The sequence below is a fragment of the Ambystoma mexicanum genome, chromosome 11 (assembly GCF_040938575.1).
Source record: "Ambystoma mexicanum isolate Mex_15411 chromosome 11, UKY_AmexF1_1, whole genome shotgun sequence".
Lineage (NCBI taxonomy): Eukaryota > Metazoa > Chordata > Amphibia > Caudata > Ambystomatidae > Ambystoma > Ambystoma mexicanum.
In genome coordinates this window covers 1312724256-1312744782 of record NC_090934.1, presented here as the reverse complement: position 1 = coordinate 1312744782, position 20527 = coordinate 1312724256, and the positions used below count along the sequence as shown (strand labels likewise).

Sequence of the window (20527 nt, the reverse complement as noted above, 5' to 3'; positions counted from 1 at the left end):
GAATATTTGTCTGCCCCAAATCCTGGCAGTGGGCGGTGATCGTACCGCTCTTCAAGAGAGGTGATAGAGCCTCTCCTGCCATCTATCGCCCAACTGCCCTGATAGATTCGTCTGCAAAAAGTATTGCTAAGCTAATCTTGAGGGAGTTGACTGTTTGGGCAGAGTCTAACAGGATTCTTGGCGCTCTGCAAACAGGTTTTAGAGAGGGGGTTGGGACTATCATGAGTGGGATGACCTTACGTGCATGTAGCTCAGACATAGGGGGGGGGGGCAGGGGACTATTTGGCAAATCACTAGACATTGCTGTCATCGACTTAGAGGCAGCCTTTGATAACATTGACAAACAGACTGTGGCAAAAATTAGGAAAGTGGAAGTTAGATAGTGGCCTTTTGGAGAGGAGTACAAGCCTAGGATGATGCCACATGGAACAAAAATGTTCCATACAGGATCACTCGGGTTGAGGGCAGTGTGTGGCAAGTGAGACATGAACCATTTTATCAACAACTTTTTCCATTTTATTAAACATATTCTAATATAAAAACATCAAACACACACATATGATTTAACGAACATAGTTTCAGCATAAAAGAAGTTTAAATATACATTAAAAACTTCTATTTTCACTTGATTTTCATATAAACACAATACATATATCTTGGCTAGGCCTCAAATCAACTAGCCTTCATACAACATAGAGAACCATCTAATTCTGCAAAATTTCGATTTACAAAATAACGCAAACAGTGTGAGAGACGCTAAAGTGTTAGGCGCCTATTAAGAATGTAAGAAACAAAAACTTCAGTTCCCTACTTTAGGAGGTAGGTCCACTAGGGCCAACCACTCAATAGATAGTCAGTTATTGCACACATGTACGACAGTCAAAGTAAGATTGAACAATCAGGGGGAATTGCCCAGTGCGATTAATGTGACCAAGGGAATGAGACAGGGTTGTACTGTGGCACCCACATTGTTTAATCTTTATATGGCGGACCTCTGAGAGAAAACTCAAGGTGGAAGAGTCTAGCTCCCAAATGGAAAGATCTCAAGGTTACCATTCTGGCCTACGCTGACGATGTGGTGCTGATAGACTACACTCCTGCAGGGTTACAATGTACCCTGGAGGGTGTGGAAAGCTTTCTTCACGAAAATCAACTAAAGATAAATCCCACAAAATCATTCATTATGTCCTTTACGAAAAAGCAGACCACCAGAGGTTTTACCTCAAGATTAAACACTCAACTTGTCACTAGAGTAAATTACTTCGGTCTACTGATCTCCTCTTAGGACCTAGTAAAAAACAAAAGGGTAACATGATGGAGAAAGTGTTGTACTGTATCTCTCGAAGCAAGTAGCAAAGAGGAAATTGTGTCTGTTCTCCCTGGTACCACTGATTGAAATCTTTAAACCTAAAATAACAACAGTGTTGCTAAATGGTTGTGAACTAACTATCTTTAAAAATCGAAAGTTCTTGGACTTCTCAGAAGGCAAAATTTGTAAGGCAGATTTGGGACTGCCAAAGTCCACACTGATCAGTGCAATACTGTTGGAGTTAGGCCTTATATTGTGGTGGACAAAATACATGAAACGTAGTATGACTTTATTCTACAAGATACTAACGGCTGATGAGCTTAATTTGGGGTTCTACCTGAGTGAGGGTTTCACAAATAGTTGGAAGGAATGCCAACATTTGAAAAAATTCCATCTAAGGTGCACTCTATTTCAAGACCTAACGTTAATAGCTATGTCATACTCTGAATATGTTAGTAAGAAAAAGACAATAGGACAAGACTAATGACGTCTTGGATTTGGAAAGACTAAAGCTGTTCCGAGGCAAACAAACACATTATATACTGAAAGCTACTTTAAGAATATACATACTTAAATTCCCTTCACAGAAATACAAGACATGGTATTTTAAATTTAGATTAAATGCACTGCCCTCTTTAAAAGGTATTGTGCCCAAACTGGAACTCCCAAGATCCTTGTGCAGCTGTGCAAACATAGAAATGGAATCTGTATTTCACTTGGTGCTAAAATGTCCTGCATTTATGGTGGAGAGGTCTAGACTACAGGGCTTTTTTGTGCATTCTACGGAAACAGTTGTTACAGACCTGTTTTGGAACAGACTAATGACAAAGAATAATCAATCCTTGATTCTAGCATTGTGTAAATTATCAGAATTAATTTTTTCAAAACTGAAACTAATTATGCAGCAAGATGAGGAAGAGTGGCAGAATGTTTGGGATGATTAGTAATCGTGAATGTTCTGTAAAGTGCCACCTGATCCTGTGAGGTCTGTATCATGGGGCAAGTTGCTGCTGAATTGCTGTTTTTTATTGTTTGTATTTTAAGTGTAAAAAGCTTCTTGTAAACTGGAAAACAATTAAAAAAATGAAAAACATATAATGGTGATTATTATGATAATTTAATCAAATAAACAAGTAATAAAGTTTTTTCAAAAATCACATTAAGAACCAGAATCAAACCGCATTCTTGAGGAATAATTCCCTTCTTGTAAAAGCAATATAATAAAAGGATTTAAACACAGATGAAATTGTTCTCAAATTCACAATATAAAAATACAAGCTAGTATAAAGTTTAAAAAAAATCAAAATTCTTCAAAATTGTGACTATAGTTCACTGACATAGGTCCTTATAAAGAGGCAGAAAACGTACATTCTAGTCTCTAATTTATTTAAGTAGGAGGGATATTTCCCATTATTTGAGTCTTCAGTAGACCATGTGAGTGATAGTTTTCTGGGAGCCAATCAAAGCTTAGTTGTGTTATTAAGCTGTGATCCTTTAAGAATGATTGGGATAACAAATAAAGTAGTAAACAATCTTTTACAGTAATACCCTTCAAGATATTATTTGAAACTATGATACGCTTCTGACAGTTGCTTTTCATTTTCTGAACTACTAATAACTAATCAAGGCAACTGCCCATTTATCTTTCATATTATCAGGAGCTGGTTAAGGATCATCAGTAAAATCAGTTTTCAAAAAAATCTGTAAATATTTATACCACTGAATAGCTTTCCTAATTGGACGCTTCCACAGGTATTTGAAAATCTTTTTACTTGGACGGGCCTTGCATTCTCAATAAGTTTGTTAAAAAAGGGATGTAGGAGCAGTTTTTACAGATTTAGTCATTAACATAAGACTCAGTTCCTCATGTGCAGTATAATTTTGAATATAGGAGGGTAAGCATAATGAATTTGTTAATACATTTATTTTCAACTTCCTTTAACTGGTTTGGTTTTCCACTTCAATAGATACCTGCACCATACAGAACAACTGATTTAACCACAGCTCCATAAATTCTCAAGATCGTGTCTACCGGCTGAGATTTATATCTAGTGCAAACGTGATTGATACCACCAGTGCCCTGTCTCATATTACTTACCAGTTACTCTTTTCTCAATGTTCCATTAAGTTTGATACTTGATGAATAATGTAACCCTGACATTTAAGTACAAAAAAAATGTAGATATCTCGTTTCCACACTGGGAACGTACTGCAGAGGACAAGATATCTCATCCTTCATAGTCAATGGGTTAAGTGGATTGAATGCTATGCTCAAGTTCATAAGGCCACAAACACAGGTTCCTTCGTAATATAGATATTATAAGTTACTCACTGTAGTGACTTACATACTCCTAAGTCCATAGTCCCCTCTCCTCCATAATGCATGGGTCTCCCTCACTAAGAATAGGAGACAGAACTTTTTTCACCAGAAAAAAATCTTCTTCCCGTTTAAATTTAGAGGCACAGCCCTGGGAGCATGCGCTCCCCTGACTTCACCGTCTGGTGCCACTCCTCAGTCCCATTGATGCATCGACAATATTAGCATTGTGAATGACACTAATTTTAATAGGGGTGAGGATGGTGGGATGTATGGAGGAAAGGGGACTATGGACTAGGAGTATGTTAGTCACAACAGAGAGAAACTGACTCCTACGTCCCGTTCCCTTTCCTCCATACTGCATGGGCGACTACAACTGAATGTAGCACCAGGGTGGAGAGGTGACCCTCCTTAAGAAAACAAGTTCTATAGAATTGCTTGTCTGAAAGTCGCATCTGAACTAGAGCCGGCGTCCAAACAGTAGTGCTTGCAGAAGGCCGAAAGGGTGGCCCAGGTGGCCGCCCTGCTGATGACAGGGCCACGGGACCTGTCTCTAGAATGCGACTGTGTGGCTTTGGCTCTGACAGAGTGGGCATGCATGTTAGCTGGAGGTAGTTTGTGCTGCCCCTCATAGGCCTCATTGATGGCCACAACCATCCATCTTGCTATAGAGGCCTTGGACGCCTGATAACCCGGCCTTGACCCCCCCAAAGGAGACAATGAGAGCATCTGACACGTCCAGATAGAATTTCAGAGCATATCTGACATCCAGACAGTGCAAGACTGTTTGCAGTAGGTAACACAATCTCCTCATTTAGATGTAAAGAAGAGACTACTTTAGGCAGGAACGTGGGGTGCGTTCTCAGGGCCACCTCATCTCTGTGAAAGGTAGTGTAGGGTTCTGAAGCCACCAATGCCTGGATCTCGCTAACCCTATGCGCAGACGTAAGACCCACCAACAGTGCTGTTTTAATAGTGACAAGCCTGATGTCTGCGGACACCATTGGTTCAAAAGGTTTGTGCGTCAGGGCGCCCAACACTACATTGAGGTCCCACACAGGGTGTGGTTTCTTGATGGCCGGGTAAAGCCGGGTGAGGCCCGCAAGATGTAGTTTAACCACCGGGTTGGAGGAGAAGACCCCCCTCCTCCATGTTCCTGTAGGCTCCTATGGCTGCCAGGTAGTTGCGGCATATGTCTATTTGCACCCCCGTGTGTGCGAGGTGCGCCGAGAAGGAAAGCGTGTCGTCAAACGTACAAGTAAGGGGGTCGATCTCCTTAGAGTCCGCCCAGTGACAGAACCTAGTCCATTTACCTTTGTACTGGCTCCTTGTTCCTAGCGCGCTGAATGATGTCCAGGTTAGCCTGTGACAGCCGTAGATGCTTTTGTGTGACCTGCTCAGGAACCACGCTGCGAGAGCCAACTTCTGTGGGGCGGGGTGGATGATCCTGCCCCCCTGCTGCGACAGAAGGTGAGCTGCGCCCACTAGCAGGTGAATGGGAGGCTTGTCTGAGAGGCTGAGCAGCTCCAAGAACCATAGTCTTGCTGGCCACCAGGGAGCTATCAGAATGTTGCTGAGGTGACGTGATTCTCTTATTTTGCAGATCACCCTGTGAACCAGGGGAGTGGGATGAAATGCATATACTGTCATGCTATTCCACTGTATCTGGAAGGCATCGCCCAGGGAGCCGGGGCCCTGCCCCTGCCAAGACACAAACTGAGGGCACTTCTTGCTGTACCAGGTGGCAAAAAGATCCACCTGAGGATGTCCCCATTTGCTGAAGATCCCTAGCAGGACCTGATTGTTCAATTGCCATTCGTAATTGGCCGCTCCCAGTCCGTTGTCCGCTTCCAGGTTGGACTCCCCAGAGAGGTGGGATCTGGTGCCACCCTGCTTGTTCATGTAATACATGCTGGTGGAATTGTCTGTTTGAATGAGGACCACTTTGCTACAAATAAGCGGCAGGAAAGCTTTGAGAGTGAGGCAGATAGCTTTCAGCTCCAGCCAGTTGATCTGGGCCTCCTGCTCCTGGATGGACCAGACTCCAAATGCACTGTGGTTGTCCAGTGTAGCGCCCCAGCCTTCCAAAGAGGAATCCGTGATGATGGTGACTTGAGGCGCTGCCTCCCGGAAGGGCTTGCCTGTCTGAAGGCTGCAGTCCCTGTACCACCAGGAGAGGTCCGATTGGAGAGAGGGAGGAATGCTGACAAGCTCTGCTTGGGTGCCCCACTCCCAATTCCATGAGTCTGCGAAGTGCAGCTGTAATCTCCTCATCTTCAGTCTCGTGTGGGGTACAGCCTGAAGGACCGATGCCATGATACCCAATAGATGCTGGTACCACCAGGCCGATGTCACCTCTCGGCTGAGAAAGTGACCTGTGGTCTTCTTGATGGCTATGATCTTGTCCTCCGAGGGGAAAACTATCTGAGCTTGTGTCCCACATGAGGCCTAGAAAGGTCAGCTCTGCCTAGGCTGCAGCTGAGACTTCATGAGGTTCATAGAAAATCCCAGCTCGTGTAGTGTGATCATAAGGTCGGAGGAAGTGTGGTGAACCGCCTCCGGAGATCTCGCCCCGACGAGCCAGTCGTCCAGGTAGCCCTCCCCAGGGCTTGGGCCCTGGGGAGGGCTGCCACTGCATTCATAAGTCTGGTAAATACCCTGGGGGCTGAGTTGAGGCTGAAGGGTAGAACCTTGTATTGGAAATGAAAACCCATGATCCTGAACCATAGAAAGGACCTATGAGGCTGCCAGATTGGGACGTGTAGATATGCGTCCTTCAGATCCAGGGAAAACATCCAGTCACCATGCCCTGAATTTTTGAAGACGGAGGGAGAGGTTGAGGGTGGAGTGGTCCAACGCTCCATCCGTTTCCGCCCACTCCATCCGTTTCCGCCCACTCCATCCGTTTCCGCCCACTCCATCCGTTCCGCCCACTCCATCCGTTCCGCCCACTCAGCCCTTTCCATTTGTTCCATTTGTGCCACCCGCTCCATCCGTTTCATTCACTCCATCCGTTCCATCCACTCCATCCGTTCCATCCACTCCATCCGTTCCATCCACTCCATCCGTTCCATCCACTCCATCCGTTCCCTCTGTTCCATCTGATCCAACCACTCTAACCGTTCGATCCACCCTATCTGTTCCATCCACTCTATCCGTTTTATCTCCTCTATGCATTCCATCCACTCTATTTACTCCTTTATTCTCTCTGCACCATCAACTCAGTCTACTCTGTCGACTCACTCGGTTTACTCCATACATCAACTCCATTCACTCCTATCGTTCCCTCTATTCCATCCATTCTATCCTATTGTGTGGGTGAACACCAGGTAGGACAGCTTCATTGGGCGTTTCGTCATTGGGTTGCTGGGGGATCTTTTGGTGGTCATCGGTGTTATGGGAAGAGCCACATTTTTTGTAGTTTGCGGAATGACAGTCTTTGGTGTGTCGGATATGGGGTGGAAGAGAGTTCCATAGAGTGGGGGCTGAGGCTGAGAACGAGATCCTCCTATCCTGACCGAGTTGGTGGCTGGGATCATTAAAAGGAGGGTGGAGCTTGATCTTAGGGCACAAGGTGGGAGGTAGGGTTTTAGCTTGTCTTGCAGGTATAGAGGGCCGGTCTTGTGCACTGCATGGTGGGTGATGCATAGGGTCTTGAAGGTGGCCCTTCGTCCAACTGGGAGCCAGTGAAGTGTTTTGAGGGCTGGAGAGGTGTGGTCTCTTGGTCCCAGTGCTAGTAGGATTTTGGCGGCAGCGTTTTGAGCTCTTAGCAATTTAATGAGGTGGTATGCTCGAACTCCGAGATAAAGGAAGTTAGCGTAGTCCAGTCTCAACATTAGAATAGACTTAACAGCGGCAAGTCTGTTAGGAAATGTTAGGCAGAAACCTGTGCAGTTCCCTTGGGGACCACTGCAAAAGATTTAGGACTACAGGTGTTGGCAGTAAACCCACTTGGTAGCAGTCTGTACCACCCAGATTTACCTGGTAGCTGTGGCTGAGCAGTCAGACTTCCCTCAAGAAGAGTTAGGCAGTATGCAAAGTATACATAATAGGCACTTAGATACAATAGCACAAGCAAACACTGACCAGAGCTTTGGTATCAAGGTATATAATTATTTATTTAAAAACACACTTATTGAAACACTCCAGCACTATTATTGTAAATCACTCTAAACACAATTACTATTATTATATATACATCCCTTGTTCCTCATCAGACAAGTCTTAGTTAACACCACTTATTTCCAGACAGAGGTGAGCGCTTAACTATAGATGGCACTCCAATAAGTTAACGAAAAAGGGAGGGGAAAAAGGCAGAATGTAGGAAAATACACCACACTAATACTTAGGAAATCTTAAGCAAGGCAGGAAAGTCAAAAAAGTTACTTGTGAGCCAAAGTCCATAGGCCGGGCCCACTCTTTGAGAGAGCAGGGCACAAATGCACCCAAGATCTCACAAAGACCACAGGCTTAAAAAGTCTTGCAGGGAGTTCGGAAAAGTTTTAGTTAGGCTCGGAAAAGTTTAGCCAGGGTGTCTCAGGCTAACCCAGGTTCGAAAGCCGGGGGCTAAATCTACCCCGTACAGTCGGTTGCAAGGGAAGCCAGGCGGAACACGGTACCTTATGTGGTAAGGATCCTCCAGCGGGGCAGTTGTTCCTGGCAGCGGGTGCAAGTCGCGGCGTCGTCCAGAGGAAGAGAAGATCTCGACGTGGAGGAAAGATGAAGGTCGTTGCACTGCCAGGGAAGAAACCAGTCGCAGAGTTTTCCGGTTAAAGGTACTACCCTTTGATTCGCGGTAGTGGTAAAACGTGGTATCCCGGTTGCCGGGGTGCTTGGCACAGGCAAGGCGGCCATGAGATGTTCCAGGAAGCGAAAAAGGAAGCTGACTGGTTATCCCCACCAGTCGAAGGAAGAAGACTCTCCGGGCTGGAGATCTCCTCTGTCGGCGGGAAAAGTGGTGAGACGGTTCAGCAGGGCTCCACCGGTGGCGTCGTCGTAGCAGGTCGGCTCAGCTTCTCCCTCGTCGGATTCTTAGGTCCTGTGGCGACTTCTCAAGTTCCAGTCCCCAAAGCCCTGCTTTTATGCAGAAAACCCCCATTCACTCAGCCTAGCTGTCACTCAAACATGCTAAGTGGTGAGCCGGCCGGCTCACCACTTGGGCCAATTAGGACGGAGTGCGACTTGAGTTGCCTAGGCAACTCAGTCCAGGGTGCCTAAACCCCCTACCACACCCCCTGTGGTACCCAGTCAGAGTGGCACCACTTTTGGAGGCTTCTGTGGAGAAGCCCGCCAAAAATTGGAACAAAGGGCTCGACTTGGGTTGGAGTACCAGAAGAGAACACAAACGCCATTTTAGAACCGAGTCTTGGCAAAAAATACCAGCCGGAGAATTAATATTAATTAAAAAAAACGGCGGTATGTTCGAGGCTATGAGAATTAAATAAAGTTGGTAGCCTCGAACAATGGGAAAATCCCATAGGAATATATTCGCGGTCGAATATAAAAAGTAGTTTCCACAGTCACCAGCCAAAACTCGATCAGGGGGGACGGAGACGTGCCCCCTCGACTAACAGATCCCGGGGCAATCGAATTGCCCCGGCCAGTACGTCCACAATATGATGGTTTGTACTGGTTCTGTTCAGAATTTGAGACTAGTAAAGTCAATGGTGACTTTACATGCCCTGGGAGACAGTAGTCAGTCCCAGGGTAAGGAGTCTATACTGGGGGGTCACTATGGCACCCCTGTGTTACTGCACTGAGGGTGCTGTGTAACACACATAACAAAAACACATGAAGCCCTATGGAGTAAAAGACCCCATAGCCCATTAAACACATCTAGAGTCAAAGAAACACACTCAAATCATGCCCAAGAGTGAGGGTAAAAGAGTCTCACTCTTGGCAGGAGAAAAAAATAAACCCCAAAAATCCAGCAAAGCTGCTGGGGGACTCAATAGGTTAGGAAATTCAGCCTAAACAGAGAATTCTCCCTAACAGGAAAGGAGAGGTATGGAAAGATGCATCTAAGAATTATGAGGTGGTAATGACAAGACTTGGATACGCTGTTGATTTGACGAGAGAGGGTTAGGCCAGAGTCCAGAGTGCATCCAAGGTTTTTTACTGTGGCAGAGGTGGTGGGTGGTAGGCCCATGAATGTGGGCCAAGGTAAAGGGTGGGGGAGAAGTTTGGTGTTGCTGCACACCATGATTTCGGTTTTAGTGGGCTTTAGGAGGAGATGGTTTGTAGTCATCCAATGGTCGATATCAAGGAGGCAGGCTGCAAGGTCGGGCTGAGAACTGGAGTCTTGAGTTGAGGAGTTTTAGGATGATTTGAGTATCATCAGCGTAGTTGTAGCACAGGATATTGAATGGGCAGATGATTCCAGGAAGGGTGGATATATAGAAGTTGAACAGGCGGGCTGATAGGCATGCTCCTTGTGGTACTCCAGTATCGACTGGTCGAGGTGGAGAGGAGGGTTATTCGTTTCCTGTTGCTGAGGAAGGAGGCTATCCTTTTGGGAGCGTTTCCACAGATTCCTAGGGAGTGGAGGCTGTCAAGTAGGATTGAGTGGTAATTGTGTCAAAGGCGGCGGAGAGGTCTAGGAGGATTAGTGCAGCGCATCCTGCAGAGTCTGCAGCGATCTTAAGATCGTCCCAGATTGAGGCCAGAGTGGTTTCGTTCCGTGTCTTGGTCTGAAGCCTGATTGTGCGGGGTCAAGGAAGTTGTTGGATTCGACAAAGGCGTTTAGTTGGGAGTATGCGGTTTGATCGATGAGCAAGGAACCTGGTGTTCGAGATGGGGCTGTAGTTTTTGGAGTCGGGTGGGGGGGGGGAAATCGAAGGATTTTTTTTTTTAGAAGAGGCTTGACATGTGCAATTCTGAAGGCGTCGGGGAAGATTCCAGAGCTGAGGAAGTAATTTGGGATGGTTCCTGCGTACTCTCCTGCGCAGCTGGATGAGAATATTTCTTTGAGGACTGAGGCTGGGCAGGGGTCGAGGGGGGAGCCAGAGGGTTTTCGGGCAGAGAGAAGCTTGAGAAATTTGTCTGGAGATTGGGTTGAAGGAGTTGAAGGTGGGAGACAATAATGCTGCTGACGCTATTTTCATCTGCTTTTCCTTAAACTACTGTTATTAATAAGGCCCTGCCATGCCCAGTATATCCCATTGTGCTTCAGGAAAACCAAGCATGATTTCTAATTGACAGGCCCTGTCAAACCAGCTCTGTAAAAAAAAAAAAATCAACTAAGAAACTTTGCTTTTTACCTCATGGGGAAATGCGTTCATTTTCTTCACAAAGTATCAAAGATCAGTAGTTCAAAGGAACACCAGCTATCTGGGCCATGTCAATTTCAATGCATCTGTGCTTTAAACCAAACTCTGGCATACAAGAAAATAACTATGGCTGCAAAACAGTGTGGGAATCTGATGGAGATGCAAAACTGAAGCAGCGGCGGGCAAGGGGGTGGTTGGAGCAGCAGACAGATTTTGTGGCGGTGAGAGGAGGGCCAGTTTGTTGTTAAGAGAAGTCGCTCGGTGGAGTAGAAGTGGAGTGAGAGCGAGTCACTGAGTGATTGAGATGGGGTAGATTGGGCTGAGGTACAGGTGGGTTTGGCGAACTCGGAAAGGATTTTGTGGAGTTCCTTGCTGGGGTTTCCAGAGTTAAGAATTCGATTGTTGTAGTGGGCTTTTTTGGCTTTTCCGGATTTCAGCTTTATAGTGGCGATGGTGCATGCCGAAGATGGATCTAGTCAGATTGGTGCACTTTTCCGCCATTTGCGTTCCAGGGATTTGTTTAGTTGTTTCGCAGTCTTCAGCTCAGGAGTAAACCATTTAGGATAGGGACCAAGGCGTGAGGAGGGGCAGCATGAGGGGGTGAGAGGTATTAGTGAGTTATTGAGCCATGAGTCAATGGTTATGGGTTCATCCCAGGGGCTGGTTGTGGGGGTGGGGGGTCTGTGAAGCAGGGCTTCGGCTAGGTCTGGGAGGATCTTTAGTTTCTTCCAGTATTTGCTGGAGGAGGAGGAGGGCGGTTACGTTCAGCGTTGGGTGCAGAGACTGGGGAGCGGATGGAGAAAGGGACGATGAAGTGATTGGACCAGATCAGAGGTCTGGGGGGGGGGGCAAGATGTATCTGGTCGTGGGAGCTGAAGATGGCATCAAGGGTGTGTCCTTTAGAATGAGTTGGGCTGTTCATGTGAAGGGAGAGGTTAAGTGCATCAAGGCAGTCTACCAGTGAGTTGGTCATGGGGTTGTTGGGAGTGTCTAGCCAGATATTAAAATCTCCTACAAGAGTCAGAGAGGGGTGGTTTACTTGGATGGTGGCTTTAGAGTCACGGATATTGGTTGTGAAATGTCTGTCATAAGCAGAGGGTCTGTAGATGATTAGGAAGCTATGGGAGATCATCGGGGGTAGTGAGAGTTTAACGAGAAGGGATTCACAAGAGGGAATGCATGTATGGGAGACAGAGAAGTGAGATTTGAAAACGACTGCCACTCCGCCTCATCTGGAGGGTCTGTTGAGCGGGATGAAGGAGTATTCGGGGGGGAAGGCTTCATGAGCGACAGGGGCAAAGTCGTCGGAGAACCAGGTTTCAGTGATGAAGACTAGGTCAGGGTTGTCAGAGGAGAGGAGGTCAAAGATACTATGACTGTTTTTTGTTACAAAGCGTACATTAAATAGGATGCATCTGACTTCGTAGTGGGGGAAAATCAGAGGCCACCGCTTTACATTGTGGATTATATATAGAGGAGAAATAATGGATTCAGGATTTCATAGATACCTTAGTTTCTGGAATGTTTCCTGGAACCCAAAGTGGCACGTGTGTAACCAGTTCCCAAAAATGGCTGGAATTAGGCTGACTTGCCACCACCAGATATTCAACAGATACAAAACCAAAAGTTTTTTTTATGTAAAGATAGGGAGGCTTTATTATGTTAAATGTCTATTCTCCTGTTTCAAAGAAGCCAAAAGGGACGTTTTCACATTCTTACCCTCTTTATTGAACCAGGATGAACACTATGTATTATCATTAGCAGTTGTATCTTGAAAGGCTCAGATAATCATGATGAACAGCCTATACTTAAGTGTCTATAACAGAAATATGTTCTGTGATGATCAATCAATCTTTATTCATTGATGACCATTTAAATGACTGAGAATTACTGGCTAAAGATCCAGCGATTAATGCATTCTCGTTTCTTATCACATTATAATTACAAATGCTTGTGGTGACCAGAAGAGCATTATGGTCACTCTCAGTTCTGATCAACACTTGAAAGGATTTTACCAGCAGCCAAAATACATTACAAATGTAAATGTAGTCAATGATTAAATTGCCTCTGGGCCGGTGAAATTCTGGTCTCCCTAGGAGTGAAAGGCTTTAAACAACCATTTTAGGATCTTAATCCAACTTCAGCTAGTTGAGTAAAATATTCTAGTGCATTAATGTCATTTTTAGGGTCAAGCAATACAGTCGTGGAATCCTGATTGTTTACTCTTTTTTATGAATTATCACCCAGCGTAGGTGGGGGTTCAATGGGCCTCCCAGCCAATCAGGAAACTCGGAAGGCAAGCTCATGGTATTGCTCATGTTTTCCGAAGCAGAAAGTCATTTTTGATGCCAGACACGTAAGCCCAACCACACCTTTTGTGCATTAAAACATAAAACATGCTATTTGCACCCTGGAAGATTGGACAGGGTGCTATCAGCAATGTAGCACAATGTGGGAGGGCATTAGGAGTCAGGTAATTGCCGGGCACCCATGTTAAGGCCCCAATTTCACTCGAGCATGTAAATCTGACCCTGGGCAATAACCTCACCAGTAATGCCCTCCCACATTGGCAATATAGCTTCAGATGTGTTATGTTCCAACTTTAGATTATGATCATCCACCAAAATCATTACAGAAGATTTATCAAACCAACAAAGTAAATGTTCCGTCAGAACAGACAAAAGCTGTGAAATTTAAATTAATTGGAGGTCCGTAACAATTTAACAGCAACGATGATGGGCAATGTGGTCTGGTAAAATGTACAAGCGGAAAAACAATGAGTTTGCATTATGTTGACTAGACTAATGAAAATCATTCAACACAAGAATTACTACCATATTTGTTCGTTGTTGCACTGTGATGCATACTAGTTTACATATCCACCTCTGGTGGGGTCCAGTGCCTATGTTTCTTGAAGACAAACTATACAAATATACCCCCAGCTCTGAAGTTTTAAACTTACAAGTATCTACAATATTCCAGGAAATAGATGTTATCTTATCCAGCAAACCCATCAAGTTACTAGCTCCCAAGTAAAGATGGCCATTATTTATTCATATTTTACCTGGGAAAGACATGTAGGGATAATACATTAGTCAGACCATCTATTTTAATGAGCTCAAAGAGGTAAAGCAGGTTATGGAGTGGAAATTGGTCTAACAAGTAAAGATTGGTCTGCAGCATTTGATTTTATAATATTCAACAAAGGACAAGGACACCAAGGTCAAGTAGCATCATTCCTAATAGAATAATAAAAGTAGAGGAACCATGACAATCATGCTTTTAGACTGTTGATGTTTATTTAAACTCAAATTTAATCTCTCACTCGTTGAAAGAGTACTACTTCTATACAATCACCCTTTTGGGTTTTCATTATATAACAACAAAATCGACTCGCCTGGCCATTATAATATCTTGCAGGTTGACCAGATTGCCAATTAGATTTTCATTGCATCAATGTGAGAACTTAATTATTAATGTTGCTGTATTTTCATTGTTAGATTTGATTCCGGAAGATGGGGTACTTGTCTTACAACTACCACATAAAGACACCTGTATATCGCTCTGAGGGACGGAAAAGGGGTACACATACTACATGCATGTGCATAAGTCCTTCTCCCGCATAGATTATGAGTCAGAGTCAACTACATTAGTGGGCAGAACTAGAGAAGTGAACTTAGGCACTATATCGTTGTCGGACCATACCCCCACTTACTATAACGATAGACCTCCCGACTGAAAGGTGGGGCTTCGGAACTGGGTGTTTCCCAATAATTGAGTGACGCAGTGCTACGTGGTGAGATGGAATCTAAAATAAAGGAATTTTGCACGCTTTAAACCCCAGAAGTAACTAGTCACTGTTAATGGGATGCCTTCAAGGCAACCTTTAGGGAAACTCATAGCAATGCGTGCAGTACGCCATAAGCAATCTAGAGCCTTAGTAGTTGAACTAGATTGCGAGTTACGGCAGGCGGTGATGCAGAGGATGGAGACCAACTCCAGGACTAAGCTCTGTAAAGCCTACAGAAATATAAGGGGCAAAATGGAGTTGCAACAAACAAAAAAGGCAGTGAGGGGGCTGGTATACCGCAGCAGAAATACATCATCAGGGCGAACAAAGCAGAATAGCTATTGGTGCGCCAGCTCAAGCAAAAAGAGGCGTCCCATGTAATCCAGGGGATCAAAGACCCACAGTGGACCAGGACGACCACTACTACAGATATCACTGCATGGTTTGTGGCATTTTACGCCTTCCTATATGCCTCAGACAGCCCCGACCAAATCCAGCAAGCATCATACTAACACTCGGCACCACTCAATAAGATCACTCCTGCAGCGCGGGAATCCCTTGAGGCTGATATCTCCGCCGAAGAAGTGCAGAGGGCGATTAGGGATCCTCCCCTAAATAAGTCCACTGGCACAGATGGCTTCCCAGCATTATTTTTCAAAACTTTCGAAGCTTTGCTTGCCCTCAAACTGGAAAGTCTTTACAATCTATTTGGCATCATTGGCCGTATTTCACCAACGATGGATAATGAAAAATAGATCCTCTTCCCCCCGCCCGCTAAAGACCTGACCTTATGCAGGTGCTATAGGCCCATTGCCCTTATAAATACAGATGCTAAAATGTATAAGCAGATCTTAGCAAATAGAATAGAGGATATACTCCCGAACTTAGTTCACCCCGACCAGTCAGGGTTCAAAAAGAGGTGACAGACGTTTGGTAACATCCAGCGGGCATGTCACCTCATTGAAAAAACATCAATAAGAGAGCCCCGCCTGTGTTCCTTTCTTTGAATGCTGAGAAAGTATTCGACCGGGTAGAATGGCCTTTCTTATTTCGTACCATGGAAATTATGAGGTTTGGGACATTGTTTAAGCGAAAGATCCAGGCGAACTACAACAACCCAACGGTCCGCCTTCGGATAAACAGCCAGTTCTCAGAAAATCCTGTTAAAAAGGGGCACCAAGCACTCTCTCCCCGCTTTTATATGCACTTCACCTTGAGCCCTTCCTAAACAAGATTCAAATTGTGAGGGAAATCAAGGGTATCCCATTTGGGGGGAGGCTCACAAAGTTATGGCACATGCAGAACATATGCTCCTCACGCTATCCGAACCCAAGCAATCTCTACCGGAAGTGATTTGAGAAGTGGCAGCATTCGGGGCTGTGGCAGGGCTGAATTTATCAATCTGTGGGGAGGCCCTGACATGGGCCAGGGAGGCCACCCAGTTCAGATGGGTCTACGGGGGCATACAGTTATTCGGGGTACCAATCACGAAAATGCTGGGGGACTATATGCTGAAAATGATCAGCCCCTGCTAGAAGGTATACAGACGCAATTGCGTAAATGGGCGCCCTTCTCAATCTCTTGGCTATGGCGCAGTAACACGGTTAACATGGTAGTTGTGCCCAGAATAAGCTATTTCCAGGCCCTCCCAATTCCAGTCATGCACGATCTTCCGGACACTTAATAAAATGATCTCCTTCTTTGTCTGGAACAACATAACTCTGCAGACTGCACTAAAAGTATTAATGACACCCACGCATACTGGGGGCTGGGTCTCCAGAACTTCTTACACTATTACAGAGCATCCCAACTAAGGGTCATCAAGGAATGGTTCACAGGTGTGGCCGACAAACGATGGGTGTAAATGGATGGGGCTGTGACGGAAGCACCCCTGGGAGAGGTGCTCGGGCTAAGTAGGGGTGACAGGCCACGCAATATGCATAAGGGCACCATCACAAAACTAGTAGACTACATTTGGGATGAGGCTGTGTGCTGCAACGAATCACCTTTTCCTCCCCCTTCCCCCACTGTTTCACAACCCACAGTTCTAGCTGGGCTTGGATGGGGGAGCCTATCCTCTGTGGAAGGCAGTGGGTTGCGTTAAAATGAGGGATATGTTTCAAGGGGACGAGATCAATTTGTTTGTCCAATGCAAGGCAGAACTGGTTCTGGGCAAGGAGGACAGACTGCAATATCTCCAACTCCGGCACTGGTTGATGGCCCCCGCAAACAGAACTGCAGCCACTACACCTTTGACACAGTTTAAAAAATATGTTATCACCAATCCGGGCGACAAAAATCTCATCTCAAGCGTATACAAGCAGCTGACGGACAGTGTCCCTATATGCGCAGATGGGAAGAGACCATAGGGGAGCCCATCCAGTGGGAAGAATGGGAAAGGCTGTGGGGGGATATTCCCAAACTTACCAGTGCCATACAAATAAGGGAATTCTGGTACAAGTTCTTGAGCCAACGGCACTACACTCGTGCACGATTGTACTCTAGGAGCATGAATGTATCACAAAGGTGTCAGAGAAACTGCTAGGGCAAGGGTGATTGGGCTCATATATGGTGGAGCTGTCCAAGATTAGCAGGGTACTGGGGGTAAGTCACTGAGAGCATGCAGGCAATGTTTGGTGCCCAAGCCAGGAGAGGTATCAGAGAGTGCCTGCTGGATATGCACAATTTGGATAGTGGGCCCTGGCCAAAGCATAGGCGCAAGGCATATAGCATCTTGAATCTGGCGTCATTGCTCGTTATTGCGCAAAAGTGGAAGTCTATGGGGCCTCCGAGCGAGCATGACTGGCTTGCTAAAGTCTGGAACTTTGTTTCTCTGGAGTGGATTATATATTCGCTACAAGGGGACCAGGCTAAATTCTCACTGGAGTGGGAATTCATACTTTCTTGCACAATGACAATAGGGAAGAACATTACCCTCAAAGGATCCATATTCTGGGATTCAACTAAACTGCATACACTTTAGCACCCAGCGGTTAGCTCGCACTAAGGGGGAGAGGGAATTGGGGGGCGGGGGGTGGGAAGGAGTGATGGAGGGAGTAGGGATGTTATGTTTCATGTTTCGCATAGTGAAAATGCTAATAAAAATACATAAAAAATAAAAAAGAACTACCATGTAAGCAAGAGCTGCTGGAGGTATTTCTAGTGTAAGTTTAGGTAACTTGTCACTTCTATATTGAGAACTATGGGAATTACAATATCTTGTATTTGTTGGTCTATTATAAGCTAGCCAGTTCAATGAATTCCTTTCTGAATAGCAACGTCAGTTCAACTGTTATTGGTAAATCTATTTTGACAACAAAGAGCAGGAACTGCTGCATCCCTATTTTTAAATAAATTACAATGAAGTTCAGTAACTGCAATTTGGGGATCAATCTCTGCAACAATCTGTTTAAAAAAAGAATCTAAAGAGATCATTGAGGTAGAGTTATAGTTAGGCATATTGCCAGCAGGGGGCTTATTTGCTGTCCTTTTGACCATTGACACTGACTTAACCAACTTGTTGAATCAATTCTAATGTGTTACTGTTCCAATACGGAAGGCTCGAATGGCTCAGAGGGCTAACAAAGTCAGCTTACATCGCCCTACACACCACCAACATTGTAGACTGCCTCGGAAATTAAGAAATTCAACAACTTCAGTGTATAATTTCACTTCAAAAGAAGCAGAAATGAATGTCTTTTGTTTATTCAGTCACAGGCTATGCATGTTAACAAGGGTCACAGTCCATCCAAATCAGAAGACTGCAGATATGTTTTGTAGTAATTACAGTATGTCCCTGTAGTAGAACAGCTTAGAGAGTTTGAACAAATGTGATGAGGAGGAAAGGAGCACTCATGAACTACTAATGTCCTCCAGAGGCGTAGCCAGGATGGTCTCTTGTGGGTTCTCTAACTAATGTAGTTGCGCCCACCCATCGCAGTGACATTAATATCTGTAAATGCTCACACAGCACTGCCGAGTGGGCATTTACAGATTTTGGGTGGGCCTTGCCCGCTCAGGCACTACCCTGTCTACGCCTCTGATGTCGTCCAGTATCCACATGAATATTACTGGATCCAGTGAACAACATAGAACATGCAGGGTGGACTGCTCATTTGGCTGAACAGAACTCTAACCCGAACTCCAGCTCATCTCCCTTATGTTCTCATGGGAGAGCAGTGCGTCAGCCTGGCTCATCTGGCCCGTCCGGACTGCTAGGACTATCGATTTGCCTGCCTTCTAGCTCCCACTCTGCTCAGCGGAGCAGGTGAGTTAACAACGTAGAGCGTAGGTCATGGGATTGTTGTGCCACAGGACATACTCCTTCTCTGCTGCCGTTAGCACGTTGGTTACTGCAGGCACCGTCAGGACTGCTCGCTCGCCTGCCCAATCGCTCTCACCAGAACACTGACTTCTTTGACATCCACTGCCATCTTGAGATCAAGCAGTAAGACTTTTGGATTGGAAGGATTTCACCAAGATCTTCATGGCAAAATAAGCTTTCTAACACATCATGAATGCTGGAGAGTTCTGATTGCAACAGACAAGGAAGAACAAGATCCACCTTCAGGGGGTCTTCAATTACCAGCTGGTTTGGTTGGCAATGGCCAATGTACTGTCCCTTTAGAAGGTCGAATGGATCTACAGGCTTGCCATCCGAACAGGTGTCTCCATCCTTGGTGGATTATGGGCTCAATAACCAAGCAATTTTAAGTTACTTTTGCCCATTTGCATCTTCATTTGCTGGATATGTTAGCCACAATGCCTTTGCTTCAGTTACCTCCATGTTTATAGTTTATGTTTATTGTGTTTATATAGCGCTTTACGCCAAAGCGCTTTACATAATAACAAGAATACAATAACAGTAGAAGCAATTACAAAATGAGTCAAACCAGTAATACAGCAACTAGAAACATTTGCCAGTGAAGATAAATGCGGGAAGAGAGGTGGAGAGGGGAAGGAAGTGGGGAACAGGAAGTGGAATAAGCTGAAGGCGAGAGAGGAGGAGAGGGGACTTAAGGAAATGAAACAGGGGGCGAAAGGCAAGAAGAGGAGGATAAAAAGAAGGGGGAGAGGGGACGGTAGAGGAGGATCAGAGAATCAGGGAGGGGAGTGGAGAAGAGGAGATTTTAAGGAGACACGAAAGGAGGAATAGGTGGGGATGGAACGGATAGAGAGAGGAAGGGAATTCCAGTGGAGTGGGGCAAGGAGCTGAAAGGAGCGAAAACGAGAGGCGGCACATGGGGACGGGGGAACAAAGAGAAGGAAGAGATCCCCAGATCGAAGGGAACGGGAGGGAGTGTAGAATGAGATGAGAGAAGCGAGATATGGGGGAGCAAGATCATGAAGAGATTTAAAGACAAGACAGAACCTCTGTACTTATATTTGACACTGTGGCTGTCCCTAGGCCAAGGGGGTTGCTTGAATGGTTCCCTCTCTTTCTCCTATTTTCGCAGGTGTTGAGGAGGATTCAGAATGAGAGAGCAAAGATATTGCTGAACATCAGCACTGGCATATGATTCAATTTTTCAACTAAAATTATTAATTTGAGGCTATTCGTCTAGCAATGTGTAAAGAAATTGCATACATTGTTCAGTGAGCTCTCATATGGCATCATTGGCTTCCGGTGCTCTTCAATGGCCTAGATTTGCTTGTGAAGTGGAAATAAGAATCTTATGGCAATAAATGTGTAAAGCAGTGGTCATCAAACTGGAAGACTGGCCCTCCTAGGGGGGCCCGAAGGACGTTCAGGTGTGGTCCCAGACTCTTAAAAAGTAAGATGACTGATTTTAATATAAAATATAAGCAGATTTTCTACTGCTTATATTTTCTATTAAAAGCAG

The 20527-nt window shown here is 45.3% G+C and overlaps 1 protein-coding gene across 4 annotated transcripts in view; it reads right to left on the bottom strand.

Moving 5' to 3' along the window:
• Window positions 1–20527, bottom strand: part of DMXL2 (Dmx like 2) — a 2950233-nt gene that overhangs the window by 524147 nt on the left and 2405559 nt on the right. The window lies entirely within an intron of this gene.